Source organism: Ambystoma mexicanum, chromosome 1q (assembly GCF_040938575.1).
Source record: "Ambystoma mexicanum isolate Mex_15411 chromosome 1q, UKY_AmexF1_1, whole genome shotgun sequence".
Taxonomy (NCBI): domain Eukaryota; kingdom Metazoa; phylum Chordata; class Amphibia; order Caudata; family Ambystomatidae; genus Ambystoma; species Ambystoma mexicanum.
Window position 1 is genome coordinate 1,333,489,171 of NC_090922.1, and position 16,910 is coordinate 1,333,506,080.

A 16,910-nucleotide genomic window follows, 5' to 3' on the forward strand; every position below is an offset into this window, starting at 1 on the left:
ATGTTCGCTATCAGTATCAACCGGAAATGCAAGCGGTACTGCTCAAGAGGAGCTCTAGGGGACGCGTTCATAGTGGACTTGGAGTTTCCACTCCTGTACGCGTTTCCTCCAGTCCCCGTCATCCTCAAGTCATCAGGAGGTTGAGGAGGTTCAGGAAATCCATGATCCTAATTGCTCCGGATTGGGCCAGGAGGACGTGGTACCTGGACCTTCTGGACATGTCCATCTGCCTCCCAATACATTATCCACAAAGAGAGGACCGTCTCTCTCTCTCTCTCTCTCTCTCTCTCTCTCTCTCTCTAGAGAGAGAGGAGGGTCGGGTTCTCCATCCAGAGATCAAGACACTCAACCTTCATGCATGGTTTCTGGGAGGTTGAGATACAAAGATTGGGATCTCCCGGATGACGTAATGGAGATTTTGCCAGCAACAAAGTCCTTGTACCCCTGCTGTTGGAACAAATTCTGCAGCTGGTGCAGGGATAAGAATGTGGATCCTTTTACATGCAGTACACCTATGGTGTTGTCATTCCTATTACACCTGGCCAATCTGGGGCTCCAGGTTGGCACACTTAAAGGAATGGTTCGCCCAAAAATGTTTATTGCCCAAAAAAATGGGCAATAATAAAACAAATATACTCTTACTTTTTTTTTTTTATATTCCTATGTAAAATTCAAGCTCAAAAATTGAAAAAGCAAGAACATGGGCTCATCCAATTTGTGAAATGGATGCCCGCCTCTACCTCGGAATACCAGAATACCTCCTGAAGAAACTGCAACGGATCCAAAATGCAGCAGCAAGTCTACTCCTCAAACTATCCAGAAGAGACCACATCACTCCAGCCCTAAAAACACTAGACTGGCTCCCAGTAAAACATGCATCACCTTCAAAACAATGTGCATAACGCACAGGGCAATCAGCGGACAAGGAGCAGAATTCCTACAAAAGAAAATCACAGTCTACAAACCAACGAGACCCCTCCGATCAAGCAACGAAATCCGCCTGGAACTCAAACCATACCTTAAGAAAAAACCTGGAGGCACCTCCTTCTACCACTTAGCTGCAAAAACCTGGAACAACATCCCAAAAGAAATAAGAAACACTGAACATAACCTAAAATTCAGGAAATCAGTAAAGACCTGGCTCTACAACACCACAGACTAAACCTGGAAACCAAAACTGGAAAAAGAATGACTAAACCGAAAAGACACGGACATCCCCGACCCGAGAGAGTAACTCCCACGGCACCTGGACGGGTGACACCAAATAGACTAGGAACACAGGCGGCACGCACAGAGACTGACTCAACTACCCCAAACAATGCCACCACCACTTTAGCCCGCCCCTTAATTACTGCCAGGTACCACAGTGGTGTGGTATTATTGAGATATTGGCAATCACCCCACTACCTGAGAGGTTGTCATTGGCAGGTGCACTGGCCACAGGAGTATGAAGGGAGGATAAGGGGAGCTATGAGAGAGCATGTTAGAGGTGGGGGCCAGAGGAGTAAGGAACCTGTATGCCAGTCGGACCCAGATCAGGACAGAACCACATCAGGGGAGACTACGCAAGCCGAGCGCATCAATTCAGGATAGAGACACAAACTAACCAACCCTATTAACAATTTCCCTTTCTGCATACACCTCTCAAAATCCAAACCAAACACAACCAAAACCTACAGCACAACAAACCACACAAACTTTACTACATCGCAACAACAAAACAAAAAAACACATAGCCTTGCACAACAGTACACAATGACTACCGGCCGCAAACACCCCAGGCCCAGCCAACGGACCCACCGGGCTGAGGCTGTCAACAGCACATCACTGCTCTCTTGCACTTTTCCTGCTTCCTCCCACTAACTCGACCTCCCCTCCTCTTTCAGAGCTGCCAGAGCGCCAGGGGACCACTCCGGTGGTGATAGTGCGCCGTAAAAATGTTCTTTAATATTAACATCTTGTTTAATGCTCTACTCTGTTGGTTGGCATCCCCACTTCTCACCTTGCTTCTCTCAGATCAGTGTATAAATCGGCTATTTGCGTAATGTTTTCTTTACCAACTCGCTCATCTATTACTTCCTTTCTTCATTCTCACTCACTTCTCTCATTTGATTCTCAGATTCTTTTACACTTCCTCTGTGTGGTTTATAAATGTGTCCATGGCCTTGCCCCATTCTATTTCTCTTCTCTATTACTTTACACTCCCCTTCTCGCTCCCTTTCCTCTCAATCATTACATCTCCTTTCAGTATCTAAACCTTTCTGTGCTTCATCTTGTTTTTTCTAGTTATCCCTACTAGCCCCACATTTCTGGAACTCTCTTCCTCTAAATGTTTGCTCTTCTGCTTTGCATATCTTTCGTACACATCTGAAACCCCACTTGATGACCCCCACCCCCTGGTTCGAGTATAGTCTGATCTTGGCAGATCCCTAGAGGTCCTATTACTGTGGTATGACAGTTCTCCCATTTGTCAGGGTTGTAGAGAGCATCCGTCTGTGTCCCATTCATAGCTTGCCTTCCCTTGGGCGTTCAATTATTCCCAAGAGGCCCATGGTTCTTTGGCACCATACTCCCCTTGCACCCTCTCTCAGATATTTCAGTAGGGATGCCCAGTCTGTGTTGAACCTCTTGTAGTCCCCATGGATGGAGTATGTGAGCCATTCCACGGCTACTAGGCTCCAAATCTTTGCCTCCCATTCGTGGTCATGTGGGGGTTCCCTGGCCTTCCATTTGAATGCCAGTACCAGCGCGGCCGCCATCATCATGATTACGTAGAGCTTGCGGCCGACTTGGACTTGATGCCTTCCAGTGTCCCGCCCAGACCAATCATCGCCAGGCCTCTGTTCCCCTTGCAATTAATCCCTAGGATTTGCTCAATGGCTTTCAGTATGCCCTCCCAGTATTTGTCGATTTTGGGGCTATTACACCATATATGGCTCCAGGAGCCCACAGCCCTGCACTCCCTCCAACAAAGCTGTGAGGTTCCTGGGTATATCTTGTGAAGTTTTGATGGCATCATGTGCCACTGGTAGATAGGTTTCATCCAGATCTCCCAGATTTGAAGGGATCTTGTTAACTTGGGGATTTTCACCCATAGCTTCGTCCACTCTGTCTCCTCTACTCTGCACTCTGTGGCGTCCTGCCAATTTCTCGTGTATGGCCTGTTCAGGGGATCCTCGCCTGCCTTTATGTGCTTATATATTGCTGTAACCAGATGCCTGCCCCTGGGTCCCTATTGAGGTACTTTTCGAAGGCGGTTAGTTGGCGGGTTCCTGCTTGTTGCAAGGTGGGGTGATGCAGCCAATGCCTCAATTGGATGTAGCCATACCTTTCCCCTAGGGCAAAGTCTGTTTTACATTGTTCGAATTGTTTCACCTGCCCTTTGCTGAACATATCTCGGAATACTCGACATCTCCCCTGTTGCCAAGCCCCAAATGTGGATGTTTTGTGACCCGGGGTGAATTGTGGATTGCCAAAGAGTGGTCTGTAAGGTGAAGGGTATGTTGTGATGTGAGTGGCTTTCAACACTTCATCCCACGTGCGGGCCGCGGCTGAAAGGACGGAGCTATAGTACGTTGACCTGTCCCCCCTGGGTTTCCACAGGATTCCCTCTAGGACCTCTCCTGCAACCGCTCCATCCATGGGTCTCCATATCTTCCCCTGGTCATCCTTTTGCCAGTCCCAAACCACTCTCATCTGGGCGGCCCTGAAATATGCTCTAAAGTCCGGCTGGCCCATACCCCCTTGCCCCGTAGAGGTTCTCATCAAATTGGCGGCCACTCTCTGTGGTTTATTGTTCCATACAAATTTACTGGACATTTTTTGTAGGGTCCTGAATAGAGTCGGAGGAACGTAGACTAGTAGGGCTGCAAAGTAATAGAGCAGCTGTGGCAATATCACCATTTTTAGAACGTTAATGCGCCCTAACCATGTTATAGCTAGCGGGCGCCAATCAACCATTTTGGACTTCTCCAAGAGGGGTGGATAATTAGCTTGGTATAGGGTTTCTGTTGTTTTGGCCAGTTTAATACCCAGGTGCGAGTTCCCTTTCTATCTCCATTAAGGATTTCTGTGGTTGAGGAAGGGTCTAAATCATGTTGTCTGCAAATGCAGCAATCCTGTTGGGTCTCCCCACGAAATTAACACCTGCTATGTCCTTGTTGGATCTCACCGCTGCGAGCAAGGGTTCCAAATGTAATTCGTACAGAATGGGGGATAATGGACACCCCTGCTTATTTCCCCACTCAACTGCTACTGGTTCTGTTATCTGCCCATTAATCGCAAGGCAGAGAATCGGGTGTTGATAGTTGGCCTTCACACAGCTCAAAAAATTGGGACCGAATCCCATTCTATGTATGGTTGCAAAGAGGAATCCCCACTCCACCCGATCGAAGGCCTTTTCCACATCCACAGCTATGAGGAGAGCAGGGATTCCTCTTTTATGGGACTTTTCTATCAGATGGACCAGCCTCCTGACATTGTCACCAGTCTGCCAGCCCTTTACGAAGCTGGACTGGTCTGGTTGGACTATTTTAGGGATAGTCTGGTCAAGTCTTGTCGCCAAGATTTTCGCATGGATCTTAAAAGTCAACATTTATCCGTGCTATGGGGAGGTAGGATCCGCAGTCTGTGGGGTCCTTTTCTTTTTTATCTATGAGGATGACTTTCGCCTCCTCCATCGATTTGGTAATGACCCTGTCCTTGCCCATTTGGTTAAAGAGAGCAGTGAGATGGGGAATTAGTGTTTACTTGTGGGTTTTGTAGAACTCCGCCACATAGCCAACTGGGCCCGGGGATGTGTTGGTGGGTAAGGACTTAATGGCAGCCCTGACTTTGTCCCTGGTTATATCCTGTTCTAGCATTTATCTCTCCTCCTTGGTTATGCGGGGTAGTTCTGTTTTGTCTAAGTAGTCCTGCTGGAGTGCTGGTGGCGGGTTATCTGACCTGTAAAGGGTAGTGTAGAACTGGATGAACTTTCTTTTAATACCTTCGTTATTGGCGATAGTTCTACCTCCACCAACTCTGATTTTCAAGATTGTCTTAACTTTTTCTTCCCTCCTCAGCATCCTCGCCAGTAGGCGGTCCGCTTTATTTGCTTTAATATAGATTTTTTGCCTGAGGTAAAGTAGGTTACGTTCCGCTGCCCTTGTCTGTATTAGATCTAGTTGTCCCCGGGTGGTCCTATAAGCCCGTTTGATCGCTGGAGTCTGGGCTGTCCCCATTTTCGGCACTATCCCCTTTAACTCGTCTTCCAAACTGGTCTCTTCTAGCCTCAGTTCCCTATCCCTTCTTGCTTTAATAGCTATGATTCTCATTCGTAAGGTCACTTTGAAGTCGTCCCATTGAACCTGCTGAGCCGTGTCCCTGATTTTGTTGGTCTCGAAGAATGCTTCAATTTCATCTGCCACCTCCCTGACCAGTAGGTCGTCCTTAAAGAGGGGTGTCGGGTATCGCCATCTCCACAGGCCAGACTTGCTCCTCTTCCTTTCTAGATGGAGAGTTATTGGAGTGTGGTCCGAGAGTATTATGGTGAAGAGTGTGATGCCCCTCGCCCCTCCCAGCAACTTACTTGAGACCCATATATAATCGATTCTTGAATGTGTGTGCAAGTAGACACTGAATCCCTCCTTGTCCCCCTCTAGCTCCCTCCAAGTGTCTACCAGGGCCAGATTGCTAATTTTACCCTTAAGTTCTTCCGTTGGTCTCCCCTGCGGGGCAGCCGTACCACTACTCCTATCTTTGAGTAGGTCCCACGCCATGTTAAAGTCTCCAGTTAGTACGATCAGGGATTAGCGAACCGCTCGAGCCTCGTCGGCACTGTTTGGATAAATGGGTCTTGTCCGGTGTTTGGAGTGTAGAGTGTGGCTATCGTGAGGACCACACCCCCGCTCCTCCAGCATCACTGCTAGAAATCTACCCTGATCATCTGACTCCTTTCCTGTAAGTCCAGGCCTTCTTTCAGAGCCAGGACGACTCCAGCTTTTTTGATGGATTGCATGGCCTGGAGGATTCTAGAATACCCCCACAGTTTTATTCTGCCTCTATCTCGAGCCTGAATGTGGGTTTCTTGCAGCGTGACAATGTCTGGGTGTTCCCATCCAATGTATCTCTCTAATTTTTTACTTTTTATTGGGGAGTTTAGGTCATTGATATTCATGGAGTTTATCTTTAGGATGCCTCGCTCAGCCATAATGTCTCATTCAATGCTGCCTTTTTTTATACTTATCGGGCTGGGAATGTGTGTGCCCCACCAGGGATCCCCCCTCCTATCAGGTCCCCCTTCTCTGCCATATTGACCCCTCCGTACCACCCCTCCACCCCTCCCTGCCCTCCTGCCTCCCCCTCAGCCTGATGGGCCGGGTCAACTGGCCTCTAGCCCCTCTTGAATCTGAATCTCAGGAGTTGATCCTCAGATTACCCTCCGGTTCGCCCGACGTGGGATCACCCAATCGAATTCCAAGGTTTGCCCGACCCCACAAGGTCTCTCCTTAGCTTTTAGTATAGCCTCAAGCACACACACTTCAAATGCGCCCTCCCCAGGCTTGTAATTTATTCTATGTGCTGCTTCTTTCTGTGGATTCAGTTCGAGGAGGCCGCTGCGTTCTCCTGGACGTCCCCATCCTTCATTGGTGGCAGGCCTCTCAGATATGTTTGGGTATCTCCTCTCCTGGACTTTTCGGCCCGCTCCGTAAGACCATTCCCATGGTTTATGGGCAGTGCGTTGGATGGAGGGTAGAGCGGACGAAGATGGCGCTTCTTCGAGTCCGAGTAGAGACGCACCCTGTTAGTAAGTCGTGACTTTTTGATGTTTCCCTTGCCAGTCGAATGTCAAGCCAAATGGATGGACCCATCTATAACGAATTTCCCAGGCTCTCAAGTAGGTTAGGACTGGGCCCATTCTCCTCCTTTTGATGAGGGTTGCTTGTGCTATTTCCTGGTACAGGGCTATCTCCGATCCATTGTAGATGATCTGTCTTGTTTTCCTGGCCTTCGCTAGTATTAGTTCTTTGACGCTGTAGCTAATCATAGCTGCCAAGACGTCTCTTGGTCTTGCCCCTCGCTCTTGTCTTCTAGGGCCCACTCTGTGAATTCTGTTGAATTGTATTTCCTTGGGGGCTTCGGTATCCAGGAGGTCCGCGAAGATGCCCTTGACTACTTGGCGTAGATCCTGGTTCTGGGTTTCCTCCGGAAGGCCTTTGACTCGTATGTTCGAGCACCTGGACCTATTCTCCAGGTCCTCTGCTTGCAGTTCAAGATTAAAGGTGGCCGCTGCCAGTGTTCCCAACAGGGAGTCCGCTTTCCTTGTGTCTTCGGCCAAGTCCTGGATTGCTCTCCCATTTCTGTCTACCCTCTTCGCCACTTTATTGATGTCTCCCTTAATTTCCTGCAGGCAATCTGGAAGTTGTTCTTTTAGAGCGTCCATTTGTTTCTGCCCTGCTACAGTAATCTTGTCCACTATTTCGGTGAGGAAGTGTTTCAATGAAGAGTGGGTTACAGGACGGTCCTGTTACTCCTACGTGCCTGGTACTGTATCTGCGAGCCAGTCTGTGGGTTGGTGCCCCGCTACTGAGTCGGTCCCCTTGGCCCATATTATTGCTAGTGCACCTTCCTAGGCCTTCCTGCCACCCCTTGGGGCCGGAAGAGTTTCTTTATCCCTATTTTTGGACATTGCTTTTAGGATTGCAGAGGCCTGTGGGCCGCATTCTGCCAGGTACTATTTCTTTATCCAGAGCCCCCTCGCCTGGTGTGCAAGTGAAGGCTTTGTGCACTGATATGGTTGGAGTTACGCCACTCGTGTCTTTCGGACCTCTCCTGGGGGGTGGCCCCCTCAGCCGTACTGATAGGTTGTAGGTGGGCCGCTCGGTTCTTCGGGGCCTGATATGAGTCCTCTTTATATGGCATGACTCCCCCTTCAGCGGTATTCAGGGGTAGGGGAACTCCCTTAAATATGCCTGTTTTCACCCATGTGGGATGGCTGACATGGTGTGCTGGTCTGCCGCTCTCCAGAGTCTTATACAGTCACGGATAGGAATCCCGGTGACACCTATGAGCTGTCTTGTTACAGGACTGGGAGAACTTGGGGGCAGCGTCCCTCCTTGGTGTACTTGGTCCCGGCCATCCGAGGGTCTGTGCTGCCGAAGGAATCCCCTCTTCTTAGTGCTATTTACTGCCTGCTGTGACTGCTGGGGGATCGTCTGGGCCCTTCCACACCCAGTGCGCTGGTGGATCAGGAGTCTGCAGTCTCCTGAGCTCTTGGAACTCTATTGCTTCTATTCCAGGATGGAGAGGTCCGGTCTCGTCCAGCTATTTCCACCAAGGTGAGGGCCCGGGGTTCGCGCTCATCCCTTGCCTGGTAGTGAACACAGTGGGGAGGGGCGGGCGCAGTGTGCAGCATCCACTCGATCCCACTCCCGAAGCCCGTTTCCCCTGTACCTGGGGACCCTCTCTCAGCGGGTAAACGGGTGTGCCTCTCAATGCTGCTGGTGTGTTCAGTTGGTGCCCTCCCTGCTGGATGGGGACCATGTGCCGCTAGCCCCCGACTGGTGCTTCGCTGTACCACACTGCCTGCTGTCAGCAGGTTTTCAGGTAGGGGCGGACACCTGAGCCCCCCTCTTCACGTTATTGGAGGTCCTTCTGTTTTCGTCTGCGGTGTCACTGTAGGCTTTTGCCTGGCTTATGGGGTTGCGCTGACGGGCTAGATGCCCCGGTGCTCCCCTCACTGAGTCCGAGGGAGGCTCCCGTGATCGCGCCCGCTAGCCAATTTTCCCTGCAATCCTCTTTCGTTTGGCAGGCGGAGGGCGTCGCTGGGCACCGTAAGGTACTCTGGACCCCACTATGGTCCGAAGACGATTGTGGAATAGTTGGGTGCCTGGGGAGGGCTTTCTCGGCTTATTTTATGTGCAACAGCGCCTCGCGGATCGGGAACTCGGTGGCCGCAGTGTTTACTGCTTTTCGGCCATCTTGGAATCTCTGTCTCTTTCTTAATGCAGATTGATTTATTCCATTTCACTACCAAATTAATTGTACTGTTTTATTAATGATTTTACTGCACTCTGGTAAACGCTCTTTAGTAATTCCAATAAATATAATCAGAAATCACCACTGCATCAAGCCCATTGTCCACTATGGGAGAACAATGAGTAATATTACAAAGTATTGTTTAATTATCCAAAAACTGTTTTACTTGCATTGAACTTTTCAGACATTTGGGCCTCATTACGACCCTGGCGGTACGGTATGGACGGTGCCGGTATGGCACTGGCACCGTCCATACCGTACCACCTTATTCCGAGTTTTCCTTGCGGGTCCTTGACAGCTCGCGGCATCCGCGAGGGAAACCCATGGATGCACCGGCACCGTTATTAACGGTGCCGGTGCCTCCATGCTCCTCATCCCCACTCTGCCCCATGGGGCAGAGTGGGGATGAGGAGCCCGGCATTACTGCCACCCGCGAATGGGCATTTAGCGGCCCATGCAACTCGTAATAGGCCGGTAAGTCCCCTTTCGTGGGTGGCGGTGCCGGATGCGAGTTCGGCGGTAGCTGTGCCTTTATTCACTGCACTGCCAAACTCGTAATGAGGCCTCATTACGAGTTCGGCAGTGCAGTGAATAAAGGGAGGTAATTCCGTTACTGACTCTTTTTTATTGGCTGGAACGGAATTACTGCTATTTGTACTGTGCTGCTGAATTCCGAGTTTGACCTTGTGTTTTGATAAATAAATCGCTTTTTTGTACTTATTTGTGTGGAAGTTGTATGTTACACCAAACCCCGGAACTCCTCAGTTTCATTCTAAATGCTTGCCCTCATTACCAAGAGAGAGTTAAGTTGAGACTTTGGTGTCAAACCTTATAACAGCCTCTGTAAACAATTTGATGCCTTGTAACCTATCTATCCCAAGACTCTAGAGCAGGGGTCTGCAACACATGTCTCTCCAGATGTTTTAGACTATGGCCCTCATTACGAGCATGGCGGTCTGGGAAGTACGGTACCAGTAAGCATGCCAGTACCGTACTTCCCGGACCGCCATACTACGGGCTCTGATCGCGGAAACTGTTTCCCCCGCCAGGTTTCTCCTGGCGGGTGTAACGGCACCCTAGAGCAGAGCACGTCGGATGCACCGGCACATGTAGAGTAGTGCTGGTGCATCCGACGTCCCCATCCCCATTCAGCCCTATGGGTCAGAATGGGGATGAGGAGGCCCTTGATTCCAAGACCCGAAAATGGGCAAGTACTGGGTCCACCATTCACGGATGCCGGAACAAATGCAACTCCGGGGGCAGCTGTGTCATTTTTAACGGCACGGCTACTGCCAGAGTTGTATTGAGGCCCTATGACTCTCCGGATTCCTCACCTTTAACTATGCTGGCCCGGGTAGATGGGAGGTGTATTCCAAAATATGTAGCGAGATAAAGGTTGCAGGCTCCTGTTCTAGAAGAAGGTGGTAGGATGTACCAAGATGTATACGTTGCTCACAGTAGCAGTTAATGTACTCGTGGTCCTGGTCCACCTTCCTGCAGGCTAATCGCGAATCATCTGTCTAATCTCTGCACTTTTCAGAATGTTGGTGTGGTGCATGCATATGGGGGCTGATCTGCACACAAACAGAACAGTGCTCAGGCTTACAATTTCTTCTCTGCTTTGCAAGAAACGTTCTGGATTGATATACCAGCAGTATGTAGGTAAATGGACACTATCTCACAGCTAAGGGATCAACACCAACAAAAAGTGCTCTGTTAGTTACATTTTGGTCACACAAAGAAGGGTTTAGGTTTGACTGTACAGATGGGTTGCGGTCACTGCTCCAGATAAGATTTTGTAGCAAGAGTATTTTACTCCCTACTTTTTGAAGTTGGGAGTAAAATTATTTTTTCGGGAGAGAAAAGTAACTCCAGTTCGGAACGGGAGTATTTTATAAGCGGGTAAAATAAAAATGCTTGTAATAAATATTTCTTTGCACCAAATTATTTATGCACATTAAAAAGATATATTTGTACCTCTTCAGATCAGGCAGCAAGGTTAGAAGACGAGACGATTCCTATGGCGTTAAGTGTATTAATGGTCCAAACATAACCCATGGAGCTGTGTGGATGAAAACAGGGAACAGCATCCTATGTGTCTGTTTTTCATTTTACTGTGTAATTTTATGTTTGGGGAGTAGCCGATGCACCCCTTATCTGTAGGGCTGGTTGTGGTAAAGTTCAATCAACACTTTGGGTCTCTGCCTCAGTCCTTGCGTCTATTTGTTAGAGGAGTAGTGCCTCCTCAGCGGGCAAACCAATCCCTCACAGATTGGGATTAATAGTGTCCCAGACAACTCTTTCGTGGCTCTCTCTGTCGTGGTTGCAGCTGAAGATGTCAGGGTCACTTGTTGCTCATCTTGGACTCTCCTACACAGTACCCCCAAACTGGTATGCTTAGGTTTGCAGACGCTGATCGGCATCAGGCAATATGCAACTAATTGGACCATAGGGTACCATCAGCTTTCCCTTCTTGGTTGGACTAAGCAAAACTAATCTCTCAACTTGGCCTGGGCTAGGATCTATGGTTCTTAAAACTGGTTTTTATTCGGGCCTCTCCTCCCCACTCAAGGAACCTCCTTATAGACTAGTTGTTAAAAGTTGTCACTCTTTTGCATGTTCTTTGTCCAACCTGTTCTCATTTTTCTCCTAATCTCTCCCAGCTCCCTCTTCTACTCCTGTACTCCACATTCCGTCCTCTCGGCTCTCCCCTTCTCTTCCCTCTTCTCTTAACTCCTCCCCTCCTCTGGCTCTCTTTCGCTTTTTCCTTCTCCTCTCCTCTCCACCTTCTCACCACTCCACTGCTCCATTCTGTTCCTTCTATATCTCCCTGCAGGTTTTCTCCCTTTATATTCTCTAGGAGCTCTGAGGCTGGCCTTGAGTGTGAGACCAGTATCAAATGTTTGTGAGCTGAAAGCAGACTTGGTGATTGACTAAAGCCTGGTTGAACTACGATTTCCCCATGTGAACTGAGGTGCCTACGGACTGTCCTGAGGCTGTTCATGCCAAGGTAAAAATACAATGCTCACCATTTGGGAAATGGTCTGCGCATATCTCCCAGTCATCTGGATTCCTGATGAGACCTCCTACTGACCTCTCAGTGTGGCTCCTTCATGGCATCAGTAGGGCCACACATTCTGAGGTGAGCAGGGCAGTATCTGCGAGTGGTGCCAATGAGCTTGCATGTGCAAGCTCATCCCTTACTCTTGCAGCTTCCCATTTTAGAATTTTGTGTATGCTTCTTGTGCCACACCAGGATTTTTGGTGTGATAGTAGAGCTATCTACAAAAAAGGCTAGGGATGAGATGGCGAACCTGATGTTTCCTCCATAGATCTTCTCAGAGGCCAGCATCACAGAGTGTGTGGCGGCCTACTCCCCCAGCCTCCCACATGCGGCCTCACCACTTCCACCAGCACAGGATTCACTACATTAACTACATAACCGTCCCTTACACAATAATTCTGATAGTTACACTTCTTCCCAATCTGATTTCGTTCTGAGATCTAATCCATTGTTCTGAGATTTAGTCCATATTTGTTGATGGGCTTCATTGTTCTCAGTGGTGTCTACTGATTGGGAAGCCTCATATTCAAAAGAGCAACAATCTCTTTATATGAGCATTTGAGCTATCGTCCCCTTAATCGCTATAAGAAATCTTTATCCATGCTCCAGGCAGCTAGAATACATTCCACTTGCAAATTGTATAAACAAGTGTATTTTTGTCATTGTGCTTTGAGAAAAAAGCGAGAATACTTCCTTTTTTAATTTGGAGTGCATTATTAGCGGATTGAGACAAAATATTTCTTTAGAATTTAGATTGCAGTAATTGATCCGTCAATTAATTTTATGGCTCAGGTTTACGCTTAACATAAGGTTAGTTGTCAAAAGATGCTATGATTTCATCCTCCATTTGGCTTTTTGAAGCCTATAAAATCTGCCCTGTGGAAGACTTAATTTCTAGTAGCAGTTGCATTGGCTCAAATGATTGGCAAACTACAAGGTTCTCTCAGTTTAGACAGTCCCAATCCTCTTTTAAGAAAGGTGTGGTCAGTCTAAAAAATCCTATCCATTATATTTGTTTTACCTAAAATTTATTTGTTTTTCTTTAACCTTGATAACCGAATGTCCAACTTTTTTTCTTGATCATTGTGCCTGAACAATGTCTCCATTATCTGGATTTACAAAGGTTAAACAAGTTTGTATGTGTGATGAATCCAGTGGAGTCATCATAGATTCCCTGGCGGTGACTTCCTCCCATGTGGCCAAGGGGTGGCAGCCGCTACCTGATCCTGATCCTGGGGGTGGCTTTTTGAGGAAGGTTCACATGGGAGGAGACAACTACCGGGGAGATGTCGGGACTTATTGGACGAGGCGCGGTATCTCCACCTTTCCCATTAGGAAGACCCTCTAATGCTCAAGACCCTAATGGCATATTGTCAGCTGCTTGTTCCCCCTTGAAGAAGAAGTAAAGAAACCTCTTCTTTATATTATTATGGTCAACCACCCATCTATGACACAAACACACAAACCTCCAACACAACATTTTTTTCTTCTAAAGTACCTTTATGTTAAATCACTAAAAAGAACTATTCAAATGCCATGTGTCCAATGAAACCTATGGACGTCAAATCCCAGAATTCCCCAAGTACTGAGACGAAGAGGATGCAAGAGCTTGGACAAAGTACCAAGAGGTTGAAACACAATATGCAGTCCAGTTGTTTTTCGAAAGCACCTGTGCGTTGGACATTTAAGCATGACCAGCGCACTAGTGAGAGAGGCAGTGCAGTAGAAGACGTTGGCTCATGTCCCAACGCTCATGAACGCGAAGCTCACGTACCAGTGTGGCGGAGCAAAGAAGGCCACCACGTTAGAGGGAGAGCCGTTCTGTCCGAGACAGAAGTGCAGTGAAGATGCTGGGAGTCGCAAGAGAGGTCCTAGGTGCTCGGCAGGTTGAGAAGGCAGCGTTCTCCATTCCGGGACCTGAAGAAAAGCAGGTGTGTGACCGCGGAGCTGTGAAGGAAGCCGGAAGAACGTCTTCACACTCCAGTGTGGAAAGCGGGTGAAAGCAATACACTGCAGAAGCGGGAACCAGACCGGAGATGCTTGAGGAAACCGGTGAGTCTACTCAATGCCAGTGGGGACCACGGGGCGCTCCGGCGATCGCGCCAACAGCAATTTGAACGTAATACCGTTATTAATACAGAGAGAAGATTGTTTGAATGCAGAAAAGGCAAAGTACAATCCCCAATGAGCTATGGATGCATGAAGTGCAAGTGAGGGGCAAATCTTGAAGAAACTTACCGTAAACCTATATACCAAGCCAAGAGTAATACATACAGTATTGGTTATCAAGAGAAACTGTGAAAGGCATGCAAAGCCCTGGCAAAGCAAGACACCAGGCAATTAGAACACATAAGAAGCCCTTACAAAGCAAGACAGCAGGCAATTAAAACACATGAGAAGCTCTGGCTAAGCAAGATACCAGGCAACTGAAACACATAAGAAGTCCTGACAGGAGAGTACACTGGGCAGTTGGCATTGCATAAAGAAACCTGGCAGGGGAGTATACCAGACCATTTGCAAAGCTTCCAGAAATGTTAAATAAAGTGTTTTCCAATCCAAGGAAAGATTGGTGTTAAAGAAAGACAGTGTTTTCTAAGCCAAGGGGAAAGTTGTGTTAACGAAAGACTGTTACAGAACTTGTGAATCAAGGCAAGACACAAAGTTAGTAAAAGAGACCATTGCCATCCTACTTAAGAATCTAGGGGAAGGGGTTTGCCCTCTAGATTTAAGGGTGTTAGTGAGAATTCTCATTAATGGCGAATTTCCCTTACCTAGTGAGTCCCTCAGCAGCTTTGCTAGATTTCTGGGGTTTATTTTTTCCACCTGGTAAAGAGTGTGAACCTTTTTCCCACCCTTACATGTGTTTTGCCATGTGTATTTCAACTGTTTGTGTGATCTTGGGCTCTGGAGCCACACCACTCCATGAGCCCCACTTTTTGTGTGTGTTACACTGCACCTTTGGTGCAGTGACACAGGGTTGTCTCTAAGACTTCCCCCTACCTCCATTTTTCTGGGGCTGACTACTGTCCCCCAGAAACAGGTAAAGTTGCCATTTCCTTTATGTAGTCATTTAAACTGCAGACCCAGTACACCCCATCTTACATGGAGTACTGGAAAGGGTTAATTCCTATTCCTTTCTGTCTGCACCTCTTGGAGCTTTGTTTCGCTCCCGTAACACTAAGACTTGGCTGGTGGCAGTGGTACCTACCCTATCTTTTCTACCGTGATCATATTATATAAACATGGTACTGTTTTAGGCAATTGTATTAGCCTCGAACTTAAACCTGCTTGACCAAATACTTTTTAATTTGGGTCCGGTCGGGATTTATCGCCATTTCTTTTTGTTAAAATCCTTCTTGTGTTTCACTTTGCGCGGCAAACCAGATTTGCCTTCTTTGTTCGCTGACCTTTGGCGGACTTCTGTCCAGAAGCCCTCCTTTGGGTCTGGGAGTCTAGGTGGGCTGAATGTGAGGGAGGGGTGTAGTCACCCCCTGCACAGGGTCTCCTTGGAGACCCAAGTCGCACTTTGTCTTGATTGGCTGAGGTGGTTGTCCAGGCCTGTCAACCCCCCTGCTAAGTGATTGACAGCCAGGCTGTGTGAATGGGGGATTTTGGCATAAAAGGCAGGACTCTTGGGCTGGAAGTCAGAGTCGCCACTGGAACTGCAAGGAACCAAAGAGAAGCGGAGAAGAAGACGGCTGCTGCAACTCCCGAGTCCCGGTGATTCCCTGCTGCAGTCCTGAGCTATCTATCCTCAACGACAAGAGAAGATCCAGTCCGGAGTCGTCTTCCCTTGAGCCTGGTGGGATCAACCAGTTCACCTTCTTCAGCCAGAGCATCCTCTTCTTGGTCGAAATCGCTGCACACAGCTGTAGTGGTCCAGATAGCCATCTGAAGAGCCTCTCCTGGTTTAAAGGAGCGCACCTTTTATTCACCGTTGCTTTGCTGCTGCTGGCCTCATCCCTGGGTAGTGCAGATCGCTCCAGACATCCTCCTTCTTGTCCGAACGACTAAGCTCCAGGAACCGTGAGTCTGCAGGAACTACCAGGACCAACTGCCGTGGCACCAGCTTTTCTTCAAACAAATAAGGTACTGTGTCCGACTTCGAGGAACTAGGGTGAACCCTTTTCTCCTCACCAAAAGCTAATCCTTGCCTTCCTTCCCTCTTATAGCTTTTACCTCCCTTTTGACAATATCTAGGTACTCCTGGCAATCTCGAATCGTTAACTGTTCTAACCTTGTGATCCTCGACAACAGGACCCCTGTCTCATTGACACTTGCGCAGGCCTATTGACTTTTATCTACGTTTTAGAAAGTATCCTCTGATTCTATCTGCCTTGACAAAAGTATTGCCTATGATTTTTATCCCCTATTTTCTTGTGTTAATTCATGTGCTAAGTGTGTTTGACTTTGGTAACATTTCTTCTCGCGGGTACGCCTTTCTTAAGACCGAACTGTCAATACTGTCCAAAAGTGATCACGTATTAACCCACGGTAACGTCTTTGTTTCACAACACTGGTCCGTCAAATCCAATGTACTTACCTTGAATTGAACTGCACAAGGGCAATTGGTTGTGTGTAGTATATTTGAAATGTGGTTTTAATTTAATACAAGTGAAGTGTTTTATGAACAGGTGGTTTAAAAATAAATGTACTTGTATTTATTTTTTTTTAACCAGAAACCTTGAGTAAATGTTTGCTTGAGTCACAGTAATTGTAGTCCTTTGTGTAATTTCTACTACTGCTAATTTGCTCTTGAGATAAGTCTGGCTGCTCTGATACTGCTACCACTCTAACTGTGTAGTACAGGCTTGTACCAAAGGTGAAA

The 16,910-nt window shown here is 47.9% G+C and overlaps 1 protein-coding gene across 1 annotated transcript in view; it reads left to right on the top strand.

Annotated features, from left to right (window-relative positions):
- Nucleotides 1–16,910, top strand: part of CC2D1B (coiled-coil and C2 domain containing 1B) — a 2,515,186-nt gene that overhangs the window by 1,043,552 nt on the left and 1,454,724 nt on the right. The window lies entirely within an intron of this gene.